We start from the raw sequence: 23,979 nt of genomic DNA, 5'->3' as shown, positions 1-23,979 counted from the left end.
TTACCCCAAGCTGCTCTCTGAGATATTCAAATGTTTCCTTAGGCAAAGGATTTGTAAAAATATTTGCAATCTTCTCTTTAGTATTCACATAAACCAATCTCACTTCATTTGCTTCAACATTATCTTTCAGAAAATTGTACTTAATAGAATGATGCTTTGTTTTAGAGTGAAATACTGGATTCTTTGATATATCAAATGCTATTGAATTATCACAATGAATAATTACCGGTTCTTTGCATTTTACCTTGATATCCTTCAACATTTGCTTGATCCATAATACCTTAGTGCAATTAGTTGCTTCTGCAACATATTTTGCTCGTGTTGTAGATAATGATGTACAAGTCTACTTCTTGTTGATCCATGAAATTAATCTTCTGCCAAGAAATAATGCACCACCAGTGGTACTCTTTCTATCGTCAACATCTCCTGCCCAATTAGCATCTGTATATGCACATAACTCAAAATTTTTATCCTTAGGATGCCATAAACCAAGATTTGTTGTGCCTTGTAGGTACCGGAAAATCCTTTTTTCTGCACTTTCATGATTTTCTTTAGGATTGCTTTGAAATCTTGAAAAAATACACACTGCATTATTATATTGGGTCTGGTTTGTGTCAAATACAATAATCCTCCAATCATAGATTTGTACCTTGTTGAATTTATAGGAGTTGAATCATCCTTTAATGTCAATTTATCTATTGTAGTGATAGGAGTGCTTACCAGTTTGGAGTTTTCCATTCCAAATTTCTTTGAAAGTTCCTTCAAGTATTTTGTTTAACATATGAATATACCTTTATCTATTTGAGAAATCTACAAACCTACAAAAAAAATTATCTCTCCAATCATAGACATTTCAAATTCTTTTTGCATCTTGTTAGCAAATTCTTTACATAACTCTTCTTCACATCCAAAAATGATATCATCCACAAATACTTCAATTACCAAAATATCATCATTCATGATTTTGTAATACAAATTGTTGTCAGCATTACCTTTTGTGTATCCAAGTTTTAAAAGATATTTATCCAATCTAGCATACCAAGCTCTGGGAGCTTGCTTCAATCCATATAAAACTTTCCTTAACCTGTAAACCATATCCTTAACATCTGTTAATGAAAATCCTTCAGGCTTTTCAATGTAAACTTCCTCCTCAAGATATCCATTCAAAAATGCACATTTTACATCCATCTGATAAACTTTATAGTTCTTGTGAGTTGCAAATGCAAGAAATAGTCTAACTGCTTCAATTCTAGCTACCGATGCAAAGGTTTCATTATAATCAATTCCTTCTTTCTATGAATAACCTTTACAAACTAATCTTTCTTTGTTTCTGATTAATTCACCATCTTCATTAAGTTTATTTCTATATACCCATTTAGTTCCAATTACTTTTTTGTCTTTAGGCCAGGGAACTAATGTCCAAGTATTATTCTTTTCAATCTGTTTTAATTCTTCTTCCATTGCTTTTATCCAATGTTTATCTCGACATACTTCAACAATTGATGTTGGTTCAACTTGAGAAATTAAACATACCTCTTCATTTGCCAATCTTCCTCTAGTCATAACACCTTGATTTTTATTTCTCATGATCTGGTTTTCTGAATGATTCAATCTTACTTACCTGGGTTTACTCTAATTTCCACTTAGAGGTTATTATTCTTCAGTCACAATTGAGTTTTCTAATAATACCGGTGTGAGTGATTCTTCATTCTGTACTAGTGCAATCTATGTTGGTTCATTTATAATGATTTCTACTACCGGTTCTACAGATCTTGATTCTCCTCTAAAATGTTCATCTATCTTCACATTATTACCCTCAATGATTTTCTGCAATCTTTTATTATAACATCTATATGCCTTGCTTCTAGTTGAGTAACCAAGAAATATTCCTTCATCACTTCTAGGATCAAATTTTCCAATAGACACATCTCTTCTAATATAGCATTTTCTTCCAAATATTCTAAAGTATTTAAGAGTAGGAGTATGACCGAACCATAGTTCATAAGGGGTCTTACCGGTTTCACCTTTGATGTGAACTATGTTGAAAGTATAAAGTGTTGTATTCATTGCTTCTCTCTAGTACAAATAAGGTAGATTTGATTCCATCATCATGGTTCTTGTTGTATCCAGTATAGTTATGTTCTTCCTTTCCACAACCCCATTCTGCTAGGGTGTCCAGGGTGCTGATAGTTGTCTTTTGATTCCATTCTTCTCATAGAATGAATTGAATTCCCTAGATGTAAATTCTCCTCCTTGATCAGATCTCAATCATTTTATTTTCTTGTCGGTTTCATTCTCTACTATTTTCTTGTATATCTTGAATCTTCCAAAAGCTTCTGATTTCTCCCTGAGAAAAGTAACCCAACACATTCTAGAATAATCATCAATTATTAGCATAAAGTATCTATCACCCTGAAGACTTCTTGTTCTTGTTGGACCACATAAATCAGTATGAATCAAATTAAGAATATTATTGGATTTCTCATAAATGCTCTTAAATGTTGTTCTGACTTGCTTTCCCATTTGACATTACTTACATACCAGATTATGAGGTTTCACAATCTTAGGTAAATCCCTTACTACCTTAGTTGAACTGATCTTTACAATGTAATAAAAAATCACATGATAGAGTCTTTTATGCCATAACCAACTTTCATCAATGTGTGCAATCAAACATGTCTTATCATTGGTATTCAAGTGAAAGATATTACCTTTAGTCTGATTACCGGTTGCAATCTCCAATCTAGTTTTGTTCATGATTTTGCATTTTCCATTCTTAAATTGTAATTGAAATCCTTTTTCCACTAACTAACAAACACTTAAAAGATTATGCTTTAAACCTTCAACATAATAAATATTGTTAGTATTATGCTTACCATCCAAAGATATAGTGCCTCTTCCTTTGATTAAACAAGTTTTGTCATCTCCAAATCTTAATAGACCTCCATGAATTTCCTGTAATGATAAGAATTTGCTTTTATCACCAGTCATATGATGTGAGCATCCACTATCAATGATCCATTCATCATTTTCTTCAGTTTTTGTTGCTAATGCCTACTCTACTGGTTTGACAATAGGTGACGGTTGATCTTCTTTTATTGCAACAAATGCCCATCCACTATCTATTGGATCTTCATCTGAATCATCTGCAACACCTTCATCTACATAGTAACATGACTTATCTCTGTTTTTCTTAAATCTGTATCTCTGATATTCAGGGTTAGGCTTATATGTTATTTTCGCTTCCTCTCTTAGTCTTGCATGTCTATCATGACACCTAGATTCCATATGGCCAACTTTATTGCAATTAAAACATTTGAAGGGTTCTTTACCTTCATACTTACTTCCTGTTGGACCTTTAGACATCTTCCTTGCAAATAGTGCTTCAAGTTCTTCAAGTTCTTTTTCATAAAGTGTTTTCCAATCAGATTTGTCAAATCATGATGATGATGATGTTGATGATGATTATTTGAAATCTATATCAGTTTTGACTGTAGCAACACGACCAAATTCTTCAAGCTCAAATGCAGAAAGTTTTCCAACCAAAGTATCTCTTGAAACTAATGTATTAGGTATTGTTCTCAACTCATTAATAGCAGTCACTTTCATTTTGTAAGCCAGTGGTAAAGCTCTTAAAACTTTAGAAACAATTTCATCTTCACTTAAAGATCCTCTACAACATTGTATTCCTAAAACAATTTCATTAACTCTTTCCATAAATGCAGAAATTATTTCATCTTCTTCCTTTTTTAAATTTCCATACCTAGCCCAGTAACATTACAATTTTGCAATCTTGACAGTGGTATCTCTTTCATTCAATGTTTCTAGTTTATCCCAAATACCTTTTGTAGTAGATATGTCTAATAATCCCATGATTTTCTGATCTGATAATGTGCTTAGAAGTGCTTCTCTTGCTTTGCAATCATTCTCCAAGTCTTTAGCCAATGTCGGTAGATGAGGGTTATTCAGAGTAGGACCAATATAGCCATTATTTGTAACATCCCATATATCTCTTCCAATATAGTTCAGATATGTTTCCATTCTAATCTTCCATATACCATAGTTAGTTCCATCAAGTTTAGGACTGTCCTTCCTAGAAATATTTATTCCCATAGGATCTCCTCAAGTTGTTAGGCTTCTGCAAAAAGAGGACTAGGATTTGATACCAATTGTTAGGAACCAGGAAGGACAACTGAGAGGGGGGGTGAATCATTTGTCAATAAATTACAACCCAAAACCAATTAATCCAACTTAAAACTTGGTGCCGGTAAAACAAACTTAAAGTCGGTAAAACAATTTAACAGTTATAGTAGTACTTGTATAACTTAATGCATGAAACAGAAAGAGAAACAACATCCACAACACATGACATAGAGATTTTGATGTGGAAACCCTGTAAGGGGAAAAACCATGATGGGAAACCTTCCCCACAATCAGGATGATACTACTATAGATAGTAAGTGAATACAATAACGGGGTCTGCACATGAAAAAAGACCAACCGCCTAGAGCTCATTGCTCAATCACAAAATAGGAGTCACCCTGACTCCAATTGGATGGTTAAATCCAATAATAATGTACTGCTTCAATATAGCATCTACAATGTTGGATTCAGTATCGGTTTAAGCTCTGACTATGAGTGCCAAACACCTTCATAACCTTTCCTTCAACCTTCAGATAATATCTGTGTGATTCGCACAAGGATCTTCTTATTTTTGCTCTTCAATGATCTTCAATATTCGCACACACTCATTCACAATGATCTTAAAATAAGATCTTACAATTATTTATACAAAACCCTAAGACCTTATCATGAGGCTGGCTCACTAAAGATATTATAATTACAAAATAAGTTTTGATGTGATACAATATGTCGGCTCGATACATTTACACATTATCCAATCAATAAACCATTTCCAAAATGTGTCATGCTGATTTGGAACATGATATCTTGTATCAGTCCATCACCTAGACCTATTTGCCTGTAAAGGCAAATATGTGAACCCAGTTAGTCCAATAAGCAAAACACCAAATGTAAAAATCAAATCCATGTCTTCAACATAACCAAATGATCTCTAGATGATAACAAGTCATCATCAACTTCCTGAGCTGCCAGTGAACCATATATCCTATCGGTGAAGCATATACCGGTGATTGTGCATAAACCAATATCCATGTTGGGACTACAATGTGCCAATTCAACAATAAACCAATATAACCAAAGTGCCAAATCAATAATGTAGACCTCCAGAAAGATAAGTGTTGACATCAATGACAAAACCAATGCAACACATGACGAAGTCATCCATAATACCAACAAAAATTGCAAGGAGATTCTGAGTTGGTAGTTAAGCAAATAAGAAGTCAATATGTATGTCATGATAAAAGGCTAGCAGCATACAAGAATCGGGTATGGGGACTGATTGAGGACTTCAATGCTTTTGATATTGTGTTAGTGCCTCGGAAAAGAAATGGAATATCGGATGCATTAGCTATAGCGGCTAGTACATTGGAACCAATAAGTCATTCTCTTTTGAAAATATTTTCTATAGAGCTAGTCTCCATGCCCATTGTGCCTGACAACATCAAGAATTTCCAAGTCTTTGAAGATGATAGACACATCCTAGCCATCTTTGTTAATTCTTGTGCTTTCGAGGAGCAGATTATTGATGAAGATAATAGATCAGACATTGTTGATGAAGATGGTAATGAAGAAATTATCGAACTCCCCACGAATGTAATCCCCAAAGATATGGTCACTTTAGAACAACTTTTTTACTCTGATCCTAGGATAAAAGAAAGATTGACCGCCGATTCAGATGCTGGAAAATATGAACCACACAATATTGGTCAAGAGGGTCAAGAGAAGGTAGTTTATATTGGAAAGATTTGTACTCCCACTAAGAGGGATAAAATCATACAAATCCTAAAAGAATTTATGGATGTTATAGCATGGGGATATGAAGACCTGAAAACATTTGATATATTTATTATCACACATGTTATACTTTTGAAACCTAATACAAAGCCATTCAGGAAGAAATGGTGACCGGTCAATTCATTAATAGAGCCCCTAATTTTTAAGGAAGTTCAAAAGTTGCTCGCTACTAAGATTATTTTTCCTATACACCACTCCACATGGGTTGCTAATCTGGTGCTAGTAAGGAAAAATAATGGAGAGATTAGACTTTGTGTTGATTTTTCGTAACCTCAATAAAGCATCAAAGAAAGATAATTATCCACTGCCTTACCTAGATGAGGTCCTACAAGTTGTTAATGGTTCACAAATGATGCCATTCCTTGATGGTTATTCTGGATATAACCAAGTGTTGGTGAACCATGAAGATCACATGAAGAGAGCATTCACTACAAAGTGGGGCACTTATGCATACCGTCGGATGACGTTTGGGTTGACTAATGTTGGGGCAACATTTTAGATAGCAATGGACACTGCCTTCAAGGATTTGATTGGTAAATGCATCATCATATATATAGATGACCTCACCATATTCTCCAAAATCAAGGGAGATCATCCAGACCACATGCGCAATGTTTTAGAAAGATGTCAAAAGTTTGTGATCTCTCTTAATCCAAAAAAGTATGTGTTCAGGTTTGCTGAAGGGAAGATCCTTGGTCACGTGATCTCTGAAAGAGGAATATCCATCGACCCAGACTGAGTGGAAGCATTGTTGAAATTGCAGATGCCCGGGAGTAAAAAACAAATGAGGTCTTTCTTAATGAAGATTAATTTTGTAAGAAAATTCATCACCAAATTTGCAGAGATAGTCAAGCCGCTAAATGAGATGATGAAGAAGGATGCCAAGATTGAGTGGAATGCTGAAGAAAAAGAGGCATTTTCCCATATGAAAAGGTCCATTGTAGAAGCTCCCATACTAACTAGTCCTGACTATACTCTATCATTTTACATATACTCTTTTGCCTAATTACATTTGGGTGTCATTTTTTTGATGCAAAGGTAAGTGGGGGATGAAAAACCAATCGCATTCATGAGTTCACCTTTCAAGAATGTTGAGGTACAATATTCTTCTCTCAAGAAGAAAGCTTTTGCCCTAGTAAGAGAAGTTAAGAAGTTTAGACATTATTTTTGAGGAGAAAGATATATGCAATTGTACATAATCAAGCAGTTAAGTCACTGCTCATGCAATCAAAGTTGGGGGAGCATCGAGGAAAATGGATGGCCATTCTACAAGAATTTAATCTAGAAATTAATCCAATGAGGTTAGTTAGAGTTCAGGGTTTATCGCAAGCTATGGTGAATGACACCCCTCATATCTAGTGTCAGTATTATTGTTGGCTTGATGATGATGTTTTGATGTAAAGAGTTGATTGATGACTTGTTTTATGTTGTCATTGATAGAAACTATGTTTTCATAGTCATCTAAGTATTTTAGGCCAACTGGTAAAGAATAATCGGTAGAGGAGACAGTTTATCAGTGAACCGGCAAATAGGACTTCAACCGGTAAATGAGGAACAGAGTTGTATTCAAGCAACCGGCACGGGCGATTGATGAAGAGTTGGATAATGTGGTTTTATAGGAGTGATAGAGATAGGTATTTGGTGCTATATTCATAACCACATTAGCACATTTCACAAGATGATCAAGATTTGATGTACATAGCAGGATATCTAGAAGAAAACCTAACTGGTAGTGATAAAGTCACTAAGACCAATAAACCAGTACAATTTTTGTTTTATTTTTGGATTGTTATGTCAATGGCCAACATAAGTAAAGCTTGTAATGTAAGTTTGTCTAGATTCATTGAACCTAGGAAATTGTTCCAAGGTTATGAGCCGACTAAGTTGATGTCTATAAAAATGTGATGAGTTATGAGATAAGTGTGTGAGATCATTAGCAAAGGATGCGAATTTGACTGTGCGGTGATTAGTGAAGCTCTATATTGATGTGTTGTTGAATTTTTTGGAGGAACTAAAGTAGGTCTTATCACACATAGAGGTGTCATTTAAAAATCATTGAACTGTTATTATCCTAACAGTTGCAGCAGTCAAATCCCTTAACCGAGTAGCTCCTAACAGGCCTTAATTTGAAAATCCCCTAACAGGGTATCTCAACATAATCCTCTTGTGAGGTTACTCCTAATAGGGTAAATCTCCTAATGGGGCTCATCATAGAAAATCCCTTCACCGAGTGACTCCTAATAGGGCATATTTGTAAGACCTTAACCGGTCAGAGATTTCTATTCTACAGATAGTGAATCTTGTGGGTACTAACTCCCACTGTGGTTTTTTCCTTTTGGATTTCCATGTTTAAATCATTGTGTTATGGTTGGCATGTTTTATATATTTTTTTCTTATGTGATTATTTTCTTTGCATGCCTATTGATTTTAAAGTTGTTAAGAGGAGTAATCAGATTCTTAAGGTTTTTTCTTACATTGATTCACACTCCCTCTCAGTGCCTTATAAGTTTATCAAGTATATAGTATAGTCATTCACTCAAGACCCATGGTACTGTTGGGATTCATAAAATTTGAGTATTTTGAGAGGCCCATTTCAAAAAATTTCTCTGCACTTTCAGAATGGCACTTGACTCATCAATCGGAGTGGCCTAGTTTGAAGGGCATGTAAAATGGAGCCAGTTGATTATCAAGAGGTAAAGCTTTGGAAACTTGTTGTACACATTTAATTTAACCTATGAAGTGTTCTAAAACTTTCATAATTCAGTTTAGATCAGTTTATCAAGTACCCATTTCAAGGGGTGGATTGAAAGTTGTTCCATGCATAAATTCAGATTTTATTAAGTGGTCTACTTTGAGCGCCTATAACTTTTGCCCAGTTGATCACCATGTTGAAATTTGAAGTGCATTAAATTTTATGCATATAGGTGAGTCCACATGCCAAATTTCAAGTCTCTATGAATCCATTTGTAGTTTGTATTGTTTGCATAAGTCCCTGTTTCGACAGCTAGTCAAAGCCCTACTTTGCACGTGTAAAAGATGCCCTGGTCAGTGTCATGTTAGGATGTTTATTCTAAGCTACTGCTAGTATGAAAGACAAGCTATGTTTCTAGTTTGAGGTTCCTGCCAATCTCCATTTGATTAGTTTTCCAAGATGGTTTCTTGAGCCATTTTATTCAGTGTTTTGCACTTTCGTTGTTGCATCTGTTAAAGTTGTCATTTTCATGAGCTCACCATTTGCACCCTATCAGCCTCCCGGCTGAACTGATCATTCCATGGTATTTCTTGTACTTCAAAGTATTTATGCCCCAGATTTGGGGATCCACGGAGACCATTTGATATTTTTAATGTGTGCACTTTGTGGTCCCTGTGCATTGATTTTATCAGGTTCAAGTGTTGACAGAGCCATTTGGTCATCTTTTACCATTAGTATTTCTTCACCCAGGATTCTTCATGAGGAGTGGTTTTGCAATATGAAAGTTAGTATATCAGATAGTATGACTATCAATTTGAGAAGTCCAAGAAGGTGTTCTGACCAATTTTAAAATTGCATCTTTGGGTCTAAATGCGAAAATGTGGCACAGTTGCCAGTGAGTTGCAAAACTCAATTTAGTGATCAGAAAATTGTGCCGATCAAATCTAGAGGTATGTTCAAGGTGCCTAAGGCATTTCAAGGGTCAATTGAATGAAAATGATTTCTTTTTTTAGCCAGACCCACTTTTGGGGCCCAACCTGACTTATGATTTTGTTTTACCATTTTGGAGGAGATGCCAAAGTTTTAGTTAAATCATTCGTGGTTAAGAAATAAAAATTTGTTAAAGTGGGGAAGATATCAAAGACATCTAAGGGTTATGTGCATTATACTAATTTGACCCTATCTACTGTTAAAACATGACTTCAAGGAGACACAAGAGTGGTTTGCAGACAAAGATGTTTGAAGGTAAACATAAGAGTTCAAGATGCTAATTAAACTCTAGGCAATTTCAAATTGGCAAGTTTAAATACCAAATCCTCTCCTTTTTGCATGTTGGCATGGGGGTTTTGAAATTTTCAGCAAATTCAATTGGCTTTGAAGCTTTCACCAAATGCATTGGCAGGTGTAAGCCAAATTCAACGTGGTATGTTTGTGAAGGCAAAGAAAACTTCAAGGCAAACGTAAATGGCAGATGGAGGCATTGAAAACAATTTAGGAACTTCAGCAAATACCATTAGCAGATGTACACTTCAGCAAATACCATTAGTAGTTGTACTACTAGAATCCTCCATGCTTGGTCGTGGAACTTGGTAGGCTTAAAGCCAAGTTCCACGACCTTTGCCAGTCCCTTGTGTGGTGTTTGGTGAGGCATTTTAAACTCCAGCAAATGTGTTGGCAGGTGTAAAATCGGTTCCTTGCAACATATAACAGCATCTTCCTTTGCACATGAAATGAAAAAGCCATTAAAATTTCAAAGCAAAATGCAAATGACAAGGGAATGTGCAGATACGTTTATCCCACATTGATGGTGAAGAGGAAATATTTTGTATTTAAATACAAACTCACACACATTCATAGTGTCAAAGCTTAAAGGCTTTTGACAAGGAGCTATCTCAGTGACCCAGTGGACCCCACGCGCGTGCATGCATCCCAAGGCAACCAAATTTTGCAGCGGAAAGGCAAAATAACCAATGAGCAGATCTGCAGATGATCCAATGGTGGTCGCTAGGTCGCGATGAGAAACCGCTAGTTGGCATATCCCTCATGACCCTGCAACAAAGAAGAAGTGGTGCCCAGTTGGATCCAAAGGCGAATTAGAGACTGACATGTGGTGGGCCCGACAGAGGGGGTGAGCGGCAAAGACCAATTTGAGACCTCGCGACTTAAACCCAGTCTCCAGCTCGCTAGCATAAAATACTAACACCCAAAACACTAGAGACCTTACGAGCGAGCAGATCTATAGATGATCCAATGGTAGTCGCTAGGTCGCGATGAGAAGCCGCTAGTTGGCATATCCCTTGCGACCCCGTGATAAAGAAGAGCTCCGTTCCAGCGGTGAGTCCATGCCATGCTGACGTGGCAGGACAGGGACCCCGGAGCCAATCACAAGGTGCCACATGGTGGAACGCAAATGGAAAATGGAGTAAAAATCAAAATTAATCATATAGTTCAAACTATAGTGGAAATTCAAAAAATTTAAGTAATGGATCTACATGAGTGATTAATTTGCCTGAGGGTTATTTTTTACCCAAATATGCAAGTATTATATACCGTTAGAAAGATATCAAAACAAGTAATTGATTTATGCAGTCAGTTTCAACACACATCAAATATCTCAAGAGCAGTTTCCTCAGGATTTCAGAAGAATTTATGTTTCAGTCAGAAAGATTGGATTTTCTGCAAGCCAAGTGTGTAAGCAGTTAATACTAAAAGATTGGGTAGTTGCCATTGGCAGAGAATGAAATATGACTTTGTCCTCCCTTCCTTCTTATTCGAAGGTCTTCTCATTTTGTAGAGGTTTTAGATTTTTGTGAGCAAGGATCCATAATCTCGGTTTCCAATTCTGAGTTTTTTCCAAGTTTGTACAATGTAATGTCCCTTTTCAAGTAATAAAGTATCTTCTTGCTGTAGATGTTTTCTATTGCAGGTCACATATATGTAAGGCATATATATAGTTTATTGGATTGTCTCTAGGCCTTCTCTTTTTTTAATGAATACAGTCTTCAAGGGAGTTTGGTTTTGTCCTCTCAAAGTGAGAGTGTAATGGTTGTTCTTAGGTACTCTTCAAGGAAGAGTTTAAATTCTATGAATAATCATTTTGGATTCAGGATAATGTCTGGATATGTATGATCCTCTATTTGAATTTAAGAATGTATTAATGTCAGGCATTAATCCAAGAATGTCTTTATTTCAATAAATTGGATTTGCAATAGAGGTTTCCATTTATAGTTTGATGTATGACTCCATGCCCCTAGATAAGGCACTTGTCCTGTAGATTCTGGGGATTCTTGGAGAGTTTTAATTATCAATATCCATTTACTTTTATGTTGCAGGTTTAGTTTGTTCCACCTATCTCATGCTCCAATCTAGTTGAGATATCAATGTAGATTTAGCCCATCTGCAGTAACCTCCTTTTTGTTGAGCCCTGTGAGATCTATCTACTTTATGTTGATGTTGTTATGTGTGTAAAGGGTCTGATTTAATGCATCAAAGGGTGTCCCCCCTAGGTCTTGTAGAATCTGAAGTGTAGGAGGATCATTAGGATCCTATGTTATGTTATCCAAGCCCTGAATCATTTCATTGTTTGAGATTAGCTATTTTATAGATAGTTTGCAAGTAAACTTGGGTGTCTTTTTTGAAACCAATAGGTAAACTGACTTGGTCTTCATCTTGCTGAATAAGAAGTGTCCTAAGGGGTTGATGACTACACAAAGGAGAGCTTTAAGGCTCAAGAGTTCTAGCTACATGATCAAAGATTCAAAACTCTATAGAAAAAATTATGAAGGAATTTACCTTCGATGTCTTGATCACCAAAAATATCATAAGATGATAGAGGAATTCCATGGGAAATATAATACAAGCCATGGGTTAGTGGATGTGACAACACACCATATTTTGAAGGTTGGATACTACTAGCCCAACATTTTTAAAGATACCCATGAACACATCAAACACTGCCATACATGTCAAACTACAGCCTCCAAAGAAAGGAATCCCACCATGCCTCTCCAACATGTATTTGAAGTTAGACCTTTCTCCTAGTAAGTGTTGGATTTTGTCGGTGTTATTAAACCTAACTCGTCTGCAGGACATAAGTTCATTCTCACTACAACAGATTATTGCACCCGATTGATGGAGGTCATAGAATGAAAGAATGCCACTGCAGAAATTTTTCTCAAATTCCTTGATGAGTATATCATCACCAGGGTTGGTATGTTGTTTTCTTTGGTATGTGACAATGGCCCTGCTTTTACTTTAGCACAATTGATGCAATGGTCATATGAGTACAAGGTAATCTTGAAATTTTAATCCAATTATTATCCACAAGGTAATGGAGTAGCTGAATCCACAAATAAAAATATTCTAGATGTTATTAAGAATCTACATGCGAAAAACCATAGGGATTGGCACAATCAATTGAGGTATGCCCTATGGGCTGATCGCACCAGAGTAAAAGCCATCCTAGGGATTTCTCCATACTATCTTGTTTATGGACAAAACCTTGTTTTCTTGGTTAATTTACAAATCCCTGTCCTCTAATTGTTGAAAGAACTTGAAATTGAGGACCAAGTAGAAGTTTGCTTCCTGAATTTGTTGAAACTTGATGAGAAAAGGATAAATACCTTGCAGCACTTTGCTAAACATCAAGCAGTCATTAAGAGATGGTTTGATAAAAGAGCCAAGGTGAAAGCCTTTCATATCTCTGACTTAGTTCTATTATGGGACAAGGCCAATGAAAAGAAGGGTGATCATCATAAGTTTCAGAGACTGGGGTTAGGTCCTTATCAGATTGCTGAAATCTTAGGAGAAAAGACTTTCTGATTGAGCTCCTTGACTGGAGAACTTGTACCATTGTCTATCAATGGTCAATTCCTCAAGCATTATTTTGATTAATCCTCAATGGAGCCAGATCTTTTGTACTATAGTAGTTTAGTCATTCCCTTTTTGTTGGTGTCTTTGTTGTTTTCTTGGGTTTGTGTGTTGGTTGCATGGTTTTGTTTTAGCTTCTTATTTGTTTCCCTTTTGGTTCTCTTTGGTTTGTTTGTTTTGTTCTGTTTGTTTCATTTTGTTGTGTTGGACACATGTTTATTTTCAGGGATTCTAAAGGATGGGTGTTCTTTGCATAATAGGTTGGAAATATTGAGAGACTTTGACTCTTTGCTCTTTATAACTTCATTATTACCTAGTTAATTTTGAAATCTTTGTCTAATTTTGTCCAAAGTGATATATAATTGTTTAATTATGATTTGAGTTATTGAATCTCAATTGGAGAAGGCTAACCTGATTACTCAGCACCATCATCACACTAAGTTACATTAGAAAATTTTGTAAGATGTCAAAAGAACTTGTTCGCAAGTGCAAAATCAAAAGTCAGGATGTTTCATGTTGTCCACCATGGCTACCAAGCCAGTAATCAGATTTCAATGTTTGAAAGTTTCTTTAAGGTTGTGAAGAAATAATTGCTCTATATCCTATGAGGTGAAATATGTTCTACAAAAAAAGGAAACAAATAATTTACTTGCAGCAACTAAATTTGGGTGTTTCAAGTAATCTCCATTGGGGCTATGGACGTCTGGATAGTAGTGGAGCACTACTTGATGGGAGCTAGAGGTATCTCTATCAGGGCTATGAATGTTTGGGTGGAAGCAGAGCTATGCCCACAATGACCTTGCATGAAACTTACTGATTGACTTCACCTACATAGCTTGGGCACAATTTCCTTTGTTTATCTTCACCATTAAAAATGATGGAGTAATGGATCACACGCACACACTTAAGAGTTGATCTTGTTTAGTTCTAGATTTGGTTGCTTGTTCACGAGTTCACTTTTCTTTTTACTCTTAAATGTTGTTTTAAATAATGGTAGCCTTAGGCGTTAGATTAAACCAGAGATTTTGAAGTTCTAAAATGGCTAGAGTCATTTTTCCCAAATAGTCGTCATTTGTTATGCCTTGCATACCCACCCCATCATTTTTCTTAGAATTCAAAATGGTTGGTCCCCTTTTCTTGCTTCTTGTTTGTCTTTCTTCTTTTTGTATTTGTTCCTTTTGTTTTGATCACCCCGGAACCCTAGAACCAAGGAGTCCCAAGGTGATCTTTCTTTTTCTTTTTCCTTAATTTGGAACCCTAGAATCCCAGAGTTTTGAAATGGTTTTCCTTTTGTTCTTTGTGTTTTGTTGTGGTCAGCTTCAGAATTTTAGAGTCCCAAAATCCCGGGCTTGTTTTATGTTCCATTTCAGAACTTCGTATTTTCGGAGTCTCGAACTGGGTTTGTGTCTCACCTCAGAAACTTGGAGTCCCAAGGTGTGTTTTTTTTGGTGTTGTTCAAAGCCTCGGAACCCTGAAGTCCTGGAATTCTCTGTATTTTGTCTCGGAACCCCAAAACCTCATAGTTCCCAGGTGTTTTTAGTGATGTCGTACGATCACAAAGGGGGAGTATAAATATGTCAAAATGGGTGATTTTCATTCATTTGTGTAGACTTCTTTTGCAAAATTCAAACTCTTCCTCCTATGCTTCTGCCTCCTCACTCATCCATATCTTCCATCTCGCCAACCTTCCGAGTTGGTTCCATCATGTTTTTCTTTTCTTTTCTTGTCTTTCATGTTTTTTTAGCTAGGATTAGGTTATATTTGTCTAATTTCAATAGATTTTGTGCTTATTCATTTCGTGGAACCCTAGCCTCAGCACCTCGGGGTCTCAGAACCTTGAAGTCTCGAGGCACTTCAACTTTTCCCTCTTTTCCTAACTCGAAACCCAAGAACCCTGGAGTTCTGAAGTACTTGAATAGGAAGGTTTTACCCATTTCAAGATTTCGGAACTCCAGAGTCCCGAACCCTTATGCTTGATTTGAATGTCTTGTCCTTCCCACCTTGAAACCCCAGAACTCCAGAGTTCTGAAACTATGTTTTGAAGGGATTTACCATGCTTCAGGATTTCAGAACCCTAGAATCCCGATGTTAGTGTTTTTGGTAGTCTTACTCACCTCAGAACCCCAGAACTCCGAAGTTCTGAAGTTGATCCTTAGAAGTATTCTTACCCACCTCGGAACCTTGAAGTTGTGAAGTTGATCCTTAAAAGTATTCTCACCCACCTCAGAACTCTGGAACCCCAAAGTTTCAAAATAAGCCTATTGAGTTCTATTACCAAACTCGGAACCTCGCAACCCCGGAGTACCGAAGTTAGTTATTTTTTTGGTTTTTCTTAAATCAGAACCCCAGAATCCTAGAGTCCCAAAATTAGCTGTTTTAAAGGGTTTATATGCCTTGGAATCCCAGGACCCGAAGTTTCAGAGTATGTGTTGATTTTATAATATGGTATAATGCCTAATTGTGGATTTCTTCTTGCAGGATAAGAGAGATTTATGGACCCATCCCCGAGAAAGAAGAAGACCAAAGAAGAGGTGAAATTGGATAAGAAACCTGTAACAATGAATTACAAATACCAAGGACAGACTCTGGAATCCAAGCTAGAAGATGAGGTGTTCTGGGTGACAGACATGGAGATCGGTCATATAAAGCTAGAAGACATTGAAACTCAGCTACAAGCTGAAACATTAGAGGCACCATATAGAAGGATTAAAAGGTCAGGCTTGGTAGAGGCCACTATTTTCCCTTAGGCGGTACAATCACCTAAACTCATTCTAACCATTTCTAAATACTATCAGCCAAAGACAAGATAATGTGTAGATGTTGATGGCAATGTGATTGTAGATCTCTTCCTAGATATGATAGCAATGACCTTTGGGATACTAGTCTTGGAAAAGGTGTTGGTGACATAGAATAATAGGTTGTCTCCTTGTTTGTGAAAAACACTTCCAACTACAAAAGGCATATTAATGAGGCATGGCTATCAGAGCCAAGGAAAACATGCCTCAAAGCTACATATATTCTAAGGGCATATTTTCAAAATCCCCAAAGAGACCTCATTATTAAGCGAAGAAGAGGCTTTGGGAAGGTAGATTGTAGACACTTTCACACATGGATGTTTCACTATATGACCATAGTTTTGATTAGAAAGGATTATTTTGACTGGCCTCATATCATTTTGGATAATATTCACAATCAGGTGATTACAGTCCAGCAAACAAATAAGTTCTTCATGACTTCTTATGTGGTATGGGTGGTTTCCCAACCTGGTAAATTTCTAGGGCTGAGGACTGAAGGAGAGCTGGGAGAAGAGCTAGATAGAAAAGGGTATGGGAGTATTATTCTTAGCTACCTCTCTCCCACACTAAACTACACTTCAAGAGGATAAATAATACATTTATTTATGTTGTAATAATAAAATTTACATGAGATGTAGGATACAGGCTAACCATTGAAGCCATGCATTTGATTAAAATGTGGGGGTGTTGGTTCTTGTAAACCCAACGATCTACTTACATTAGGGTTAGTAGGTTCATAGGTAACCCATTCCTCCTACCTAGATATTGCAGCAACAAAATAATTATTTTGGAGTATGGTAGGAAATTGGCAGGTTTGCAAGCATTACTGACACTCAAGCATAAGACCAAAATCACCTTGCCTATTTTATTAGAACATTATACATGTTCAAACATTCAAGCAGAAAAGGTAGTAGAGCAAGAACTAGAGGATTTGAGTTTAGAGGAGTTTGATTATGCTCGTGATTTGTATGATCCATAAGGGAAGTTGAAGCAAATGATTCCAAAGTTATATGGACATAAGCCCGCATTGGAGGATTTTTGGGCCAACCTCCAAGATAATTTTGAATTAAGGGAAAAGGGATATTATAGGTTGTCAGTACCCCAAATCAGGAATTTTGAGATCAAAACCAATATCCCTAAGGAGCTCAAAGATGATGGTGAATTACTCGACCCTGTTTTCAAACAAAATGGAATTGATAAAAAAATCACTTATTCCAGTCTGATGGTCCAACCAGGAAGAGTTGGATACTAAAGTTGTTACTGCAAAATTTTTGGAAAGAATGAAGCAGTGGTTAAGTTTAAGGATCCGTCCTAGTTCTGCAAAGGGGAATAAGAAGGGAAAAGCAACTGATAACCCCCAGGTGAAGGTACATAAAGAATATACAAGGAGAATGAAGTCTAATTTGAGGAAAAACACCTCTACTGATCTAGAAGAAGCAACAACCCCAATTGACAATCGGGAACTGAAAAGACAATTGGATGCTAGGATGAAAGAAACCTAATTTTTGAAATCTGTTGGGGAACATGGGATTAATACAGGTTTGCAGGCTATCCTATCGGCTTCTATGACTCCCATTCTTCCTATAATTGGTCTAGCTCCAGGTGAAGGTGCCTCTCAAGCAGAGACAACTCAAACACTACCACCTCCTAAAACTCAAATGAAGGCAGCCAACATGAAGCCTCCTCTTGTTTCTTCTACCCAACAAGCTACACCCACTCTTGTACCAACACAAGAAATGGTCATCATTTAAAATATTGAAATAGATTCAGATGAAGATGATGAGCCTATTGTGATTATAAAAAAAGAAAGGAAAGTGGAGAGGGCACAGAAGGAACTACATAAGGAACCCGTTGGAGCTGCTGAAGAACCAACATTACAAGTGCAACCTATGGAGATTCATGAACAAATTACAGGAGAGGGTGCACTTGATGATGAAGAGGATGAATAGGATGAGAGGATGGTTCTCACTCCTCAAGATTGGGATCTTTTATTACAACAGTTGGGGGGAGATGATCAAGGAAATAAAGATGAAACACAAAGGAAATTTGAAGAAGTGGTCTCAGAAAAACTAGAAGAAATACAACAACTCAACCGATCTCTTCAAACCAGTCTCACCCAACAGGTTTCTTAGTTTCATCAGAGACCACTAAATCCTGTAGATTAATAGGATCAGCAAGAGAAGCAGCAAAATGAGAAACAAGATGAAGCCCAAAAGCAAGAGGAGGGGGAACATAATTTGGAGGCTCATAAGGTCACTGTGGAAGTAGCGATGTAGGGAGAGAAACACATGACAACATTGTCCCAAAATGGTTGAGTTTTGCTTTCAAGAAGAAAGAGAAGGTAATCCTCCCTACTTTGACATTACAAGAGCCAATTACAAAGTCTCCGAGGAGAATAAAGAAAGCCAATATTGTTCATCATTTTTCTAGAAAAGACTCTGCAAAAGTAATCGTGGATATAGCAGCACCGGTACAGGATTTCAAAGGATCTTCTCAAGTGACTCCCAAATATCAAGTATCTATGGTGAACATGGTTAAGCAGACAAATTAGGGAGAAGTGGCTACCTTAGTTGCTACAACATCTACTGTCCAATCAAGGATGGGAAAAGAACATATGACTAAAGCTGAGATTAAAGTACAATTAAGGTAATACAAATAGTTGATTATGGAGATAGCTAAGCCTCTTGACTCTAGGACAAATGATGTTTTTCCATCCACTTTGTCACTCCCTCCTGACAATATAAAGGCTATATATGAAATGAAAAAGGTAGCTACATCAATCAAAGCCTGGACAAAGGACTAGTTGGGTAGAGTAAAATTATTTTTGCAGAACACATTGGAGATACTAGAAGAGGCTTATTCTAATGAAAATGTTCTTATATCTTTTGGTACACAATGGGAGAAATAAATCCATCAACTTTCTAAGAAGTGTAAGATTTTGAAGAAGATCGGAGAGTTGAGGAAGGATGCAATTACTATGGAAGATCTATTAGGGGGTGACATAGTTTGCAATTATTCATTGATATTTTTTATTTCAGAATGGAGGTAATGGAGCAACGTCGCATCAAGGTCATCAAGGAACATCCTTTTCTCTTGGACACACTTGATAAGTATGAACTGTTTTTGACTAAATTGTTGGGAGGCTATGGTCATAGTCATAGGAAAGACAGAGTATTACACTGATAGAGTGTACTCAGCCAGTGGGATTTGTATGTTGTTGCTCATTTTTCAGAGACTGTTGAGTTCACTGCAGATATGATGAATATATATATGTATATAATATTCTAGTGCTAGGAAGCTGAGACTTTAATGGATGTGATGGTTGATAAAGTAGAAAGTAAAAGAAATACTCAGAGTATATAAGTTTTGGATAATTCATATTGTTGATCCACCTGTTGCTTCTTTGGAATGCTTTATCAATAACTATTGAAACTACAAGAAGAAGTGAAAGATGAATAGGTAGTTCAGAAGGACAAATGCATATTGGGTCACTGCCACTGTCATCTTAATTTAGCTGTCAATAGGAGTTGTATCTCAGATTTTCTTTTTGATGCACTATTTTTGCATGTTTTGAAATACTTTCTATTGGAGCAACGTTTTGGTAGTGAACTTTGAGTGTCGGTTTAGTAACACTTAACTAGAGTTTTCAAGCAATGACTTGCATGTCGACTGTAACTCTTTCCTTTTTGTAATCCTAGTATGTAGGCATGATTCTTTCCTAGGATGTAGGGAAAGAGTATAAATTATAGAATTTAGGCCATTATGAGTGTCCATGAATTAATGATTTGAGGTCCATTTTATAGATTCCATTAGTGATTTTATACAGATTTTTATGAGTTTATAAGAATTTTTGTGATACTCTTTGAATTTTAATACAAAAAGAAGCTTGTGGATTGCCTGATCTTCTTGTGTGTTCTATATGGTTATGTTCTTTGTAATCTGGTAACTTCTATTATTTGAATTAGCAACTAGTTCTTTTTGGATGCTTTGTTATTTTATGAATCATATTGCACATGTAAATGGTACATGAGGATTAAATTGGTATGGCGATTATTGGTTGAGTGATATTAACTTCTGTTGGTGTGTGAAGTTGATTGACTTTATACACTTTCTAGAGTTCATTATTTGAATGTTGATTTAGTAATACTGATAATATTGGGATTATGAAATTCTGGCCGTGTGGAGCAATCAGTTGTTATTGTATTGATTTCATTGTTATTTTCTTGTTCCCCTGATCTATCTTTTGTTGTTTATTTTGAGAGAATCTAAATCAGAAAATACAAAAGAAAGTAGGTAGCTCGAAGTTGTTTCAACTAGTAGGCCCCTTGATAGGTACAATTGCATCAACCACTGAGCTGCCCATCAGCGTTGAGACCCGACTATAGAGACCTTGGAGTAGTTAGTTTCCCAAAACTTACTACTTTTTAGGAGAGGTGGTGAGTGTTCATACAAACTACCTAACTATTTGTGAGTGTGTCAAAACACCTCTCAATAAGAACATTTGTAGGTTGACAGATAGAGAAGAGGTAAAGAGAAGATCAAATCATGGGAGCAAATGGTTATCAAGTTGAAATGAAGTTTATGCCAGCTGATTATGAAGTTTTCTCTGGAAGCTACAAAACCTGAGAAAGGAGGAATTGAGTGTGAAGGTGTATACTGAAGTATTCTACAAGTTGAATATCAGGTCCGGACATGTCAATGATGAGGTTGAACAAGTTGTGAGATATTTGAACAGGTTGCAAATGTCTATACAAAATGGACTATGTTTAATCAAGTTGCAGAGTGTTGAAGAAGCTTACCAATATGCCCTAAAAGATGAAGAGAAGTTGAAAAAAAGATATGAGTAGAAACAAAGAGGTAGAGGTGGAAGGTTTTTTGAAGGAAGATTTCAAGGAAGAATAGGATATTCCAGAGGAAGAGGAACTTGTGAAGATCAAAACAAGTACAAGGAAGGAAGCAAGGATGGTAGTTCATACCAAAAGGATGATAAAAATTTCTATGGGATAAGAGAACCTATTGGTTACCACAATAAGGGTTTTAGAAAAGATGACAGAAGACAAGATAAGAGAGTGTTTAGAGGAACTTGATTTAAGTGCAGAGGAGAATGACATCATGCTTTTGAATGTAAGAAGGCAGAAAACAATGGAAGAACAATATTGGTAGAAGACCCTACCAAATTAGCTAACAAAGTGGAGGATGGAGAACTATTGATGATGAGGATAGCTTTGTGTCACACTGGAGATGAAGAGGAGCCCTTACAAAGAAGGAATTTGTTCAAAACTAGATGTAAGGTATCCGATAAGTGTTCTAAATTTATTATTGATAGTGGTAGTTCAGACAATCATGTTTCAGAGTTGAAATTGAAAATATTGAAACACCGTAAGCCTTATCAGATAGCATGGATTCTAGATGATCATAAGATATTGGTAAGTGAGTAATTTCTAGTGAAAATGAAAATTGGAAATTACCATGATGAAGTTTTGTGTGATATTATGCCTATGAATATTTGTCACATCTTGTTGGGAAGTGTTGGCAATTGACACTCATCTGGTAGTTTCATATTGGTCTAGGGTTGTCATTGATGGAAAATCTTTGTAACTCTTCATGGTGATTCGATCCAGCGGTTGTTATTCATCTTATCTGGAAGTTGGTGTTAATCGGTAGCCAATTAACCAGTGAAATAGGGTATTTCAATATTGTTGTTGGTCTAGAATGATTTCTGATGATTGCAGTGTTTTTGGTGATTACTTTTGTGATCTAAGTGATTGGGAAGAACTTTAGGAATAATGTGGTTATAGTCTTTTGGTCTAGTGCTATGTTTTGTTTGAGATTGAAGACAACTTTGAGCTACACGTTACATCTCTGGAAGCCGACTTGAAAGAGATTACTTTTGTGTTATGACTGGATATATAAGAATGGCTTGGTGATTGATTTTTAGTGTGTTAGAGATGTGGTGATTTGTTTTGGTGCGATTGAGTGCAATTTCACGTGTGCATTTTTCTTTTAGACCAACCGATATCTGACTAAGACAAAAATAGAGTATTCAGTAGAGCAGAGACAATCAGTGATTCTGAGCTTACCCGAAACTCATTTTTGCATAGTAAAATGTTGTTTAAGAGTTCATTTCATTGTACTTTCTTATTGTAAACAAATTGTAAGTCAATGAGACTTTCCTGAGGGTTGTAGCCCTCTGGGCAATTTTATTTGAGCAGTGAGCTTTAGGCAATGAACCTGAATGCAAGTGCATTGCCCATCTATGTAATATTTATGTACTCCTAGCCATAGTATATGAATATTGTGGGTTCTAACCCCACTGTGGTTTTTCCCTCTCCGGGTTTCCACATAAAAAAATTTGGTGTTGTGGATTTGTGTATTTATTGTTGCATGTTTATGCTCTTATCTATTATGCATTGTTAATATTGGCATTTTGATGATGTTTTGATTGTCATTGATGGACACACACTTTCTTGATGTATGAGTTATGCTCAACCTATAATTGTTCCAACCGGTATAGTGTATTATCGAATATATAGTCTTTAGACTATCGGTATTTTGTAGAAGATGTTTAGCGGTCATAGATTGACTGAAGAGCTCAAACGGTATGGAGACCCCAAGTGGTTTGAGGATCTCAAGTGGTACGAAGGACCCAAGCGGTAGTTAACTTTTAATCAGAACACTATGATCTACCAGTCTTCATTTTTGTCAAACCGGTAATCGGTATATTATATTAACTAGTACTACTCTGTGATGAGTTACCAACTGATATTTCTATAATGTGTGATGAGTTATCATCCACTGACACTTTGGTAGTGATTTTGTGTCATGTTACCAAATGTGCCTAGATGCACTGAACCTAGGAACTTGTAGTCTAATTCTATTGGACCGACATGAAATCAGTTTCCTTTATAAGGACATCATGTCTAGGGTTTGCATGTGAGATGTATGATGTATGAAAGATAGAATAGAAAAGGTTATGTGTGATCATTGAAGAGAAGATTAGGTCTATGTGAAGAGATAGAGTGTGGAGATATTGAAGACTGAAGTAATGCTAAAATGCATTAGCAATGAGCTATCAAGGATCTAACCAAGCATATTGTGCTAGTATCTAGATCACTTCATTTGTTGATTACTAATATCTTCGCCAAGTCTGAAACCCTTAACCGGGTAGGCCCAGCAAAGCCTTTGTAAATCCTCTAACAAGGTGGTTCACAACTGTGGATCTGAAATCCTTTAATATGGTAGTCTTTAATAGGACTTATCTCCTAACAGAGATCTGGATTCCTAACAGGATCTGTTCTGGTGAAGAACATTGTATGACCTTAACCGGTCTGGTTTCTATTCTGTAGATAGTTACTTGTGAGTTTTTTCTCACCGTGGTTTTCCCATTTGGGTTTCCATGTCAAATATCTTGTGTTATGGTGATTGTCCTCTTGTGGGTGAATGCTTTGTTTTCTATTTAGTTTGCATTTATCTTAACCGGTCTTTTAGGGAATCTTCTATACCGGTTATCTACTAAACTGTTTAGAAGTTTGTTTACAGTAATTTTTAGTATACTAATTCACCCTCCCCTCTTAGTATTCATCAATTGGTATCAGAGCCAACCTTTCTATAAGTCTAACCACTTGGAAGGAGATATGGGGGAATACAGTATGAGGGAACTTACTCATCATCTCACTTAGACTGAGA

Source organism: Cryptomeria japonica, chromosome 1, assembly GCF_030272615.1.
Source record: "Cryptomeria japonica chromosome 1, Sugi_1.0, whole genome shotgun sequence".
Classification (NCBI taxonomy): domain Eukaryota; kingdom Viridiplantae; phylum Streptophyta; class Pinopsida; order Cupressales; family Cupressaceae; genus Cryptomeria; species Cryptomeria japonica.
Note: the sequence above shows the minus strand (reverse complement) of the source record.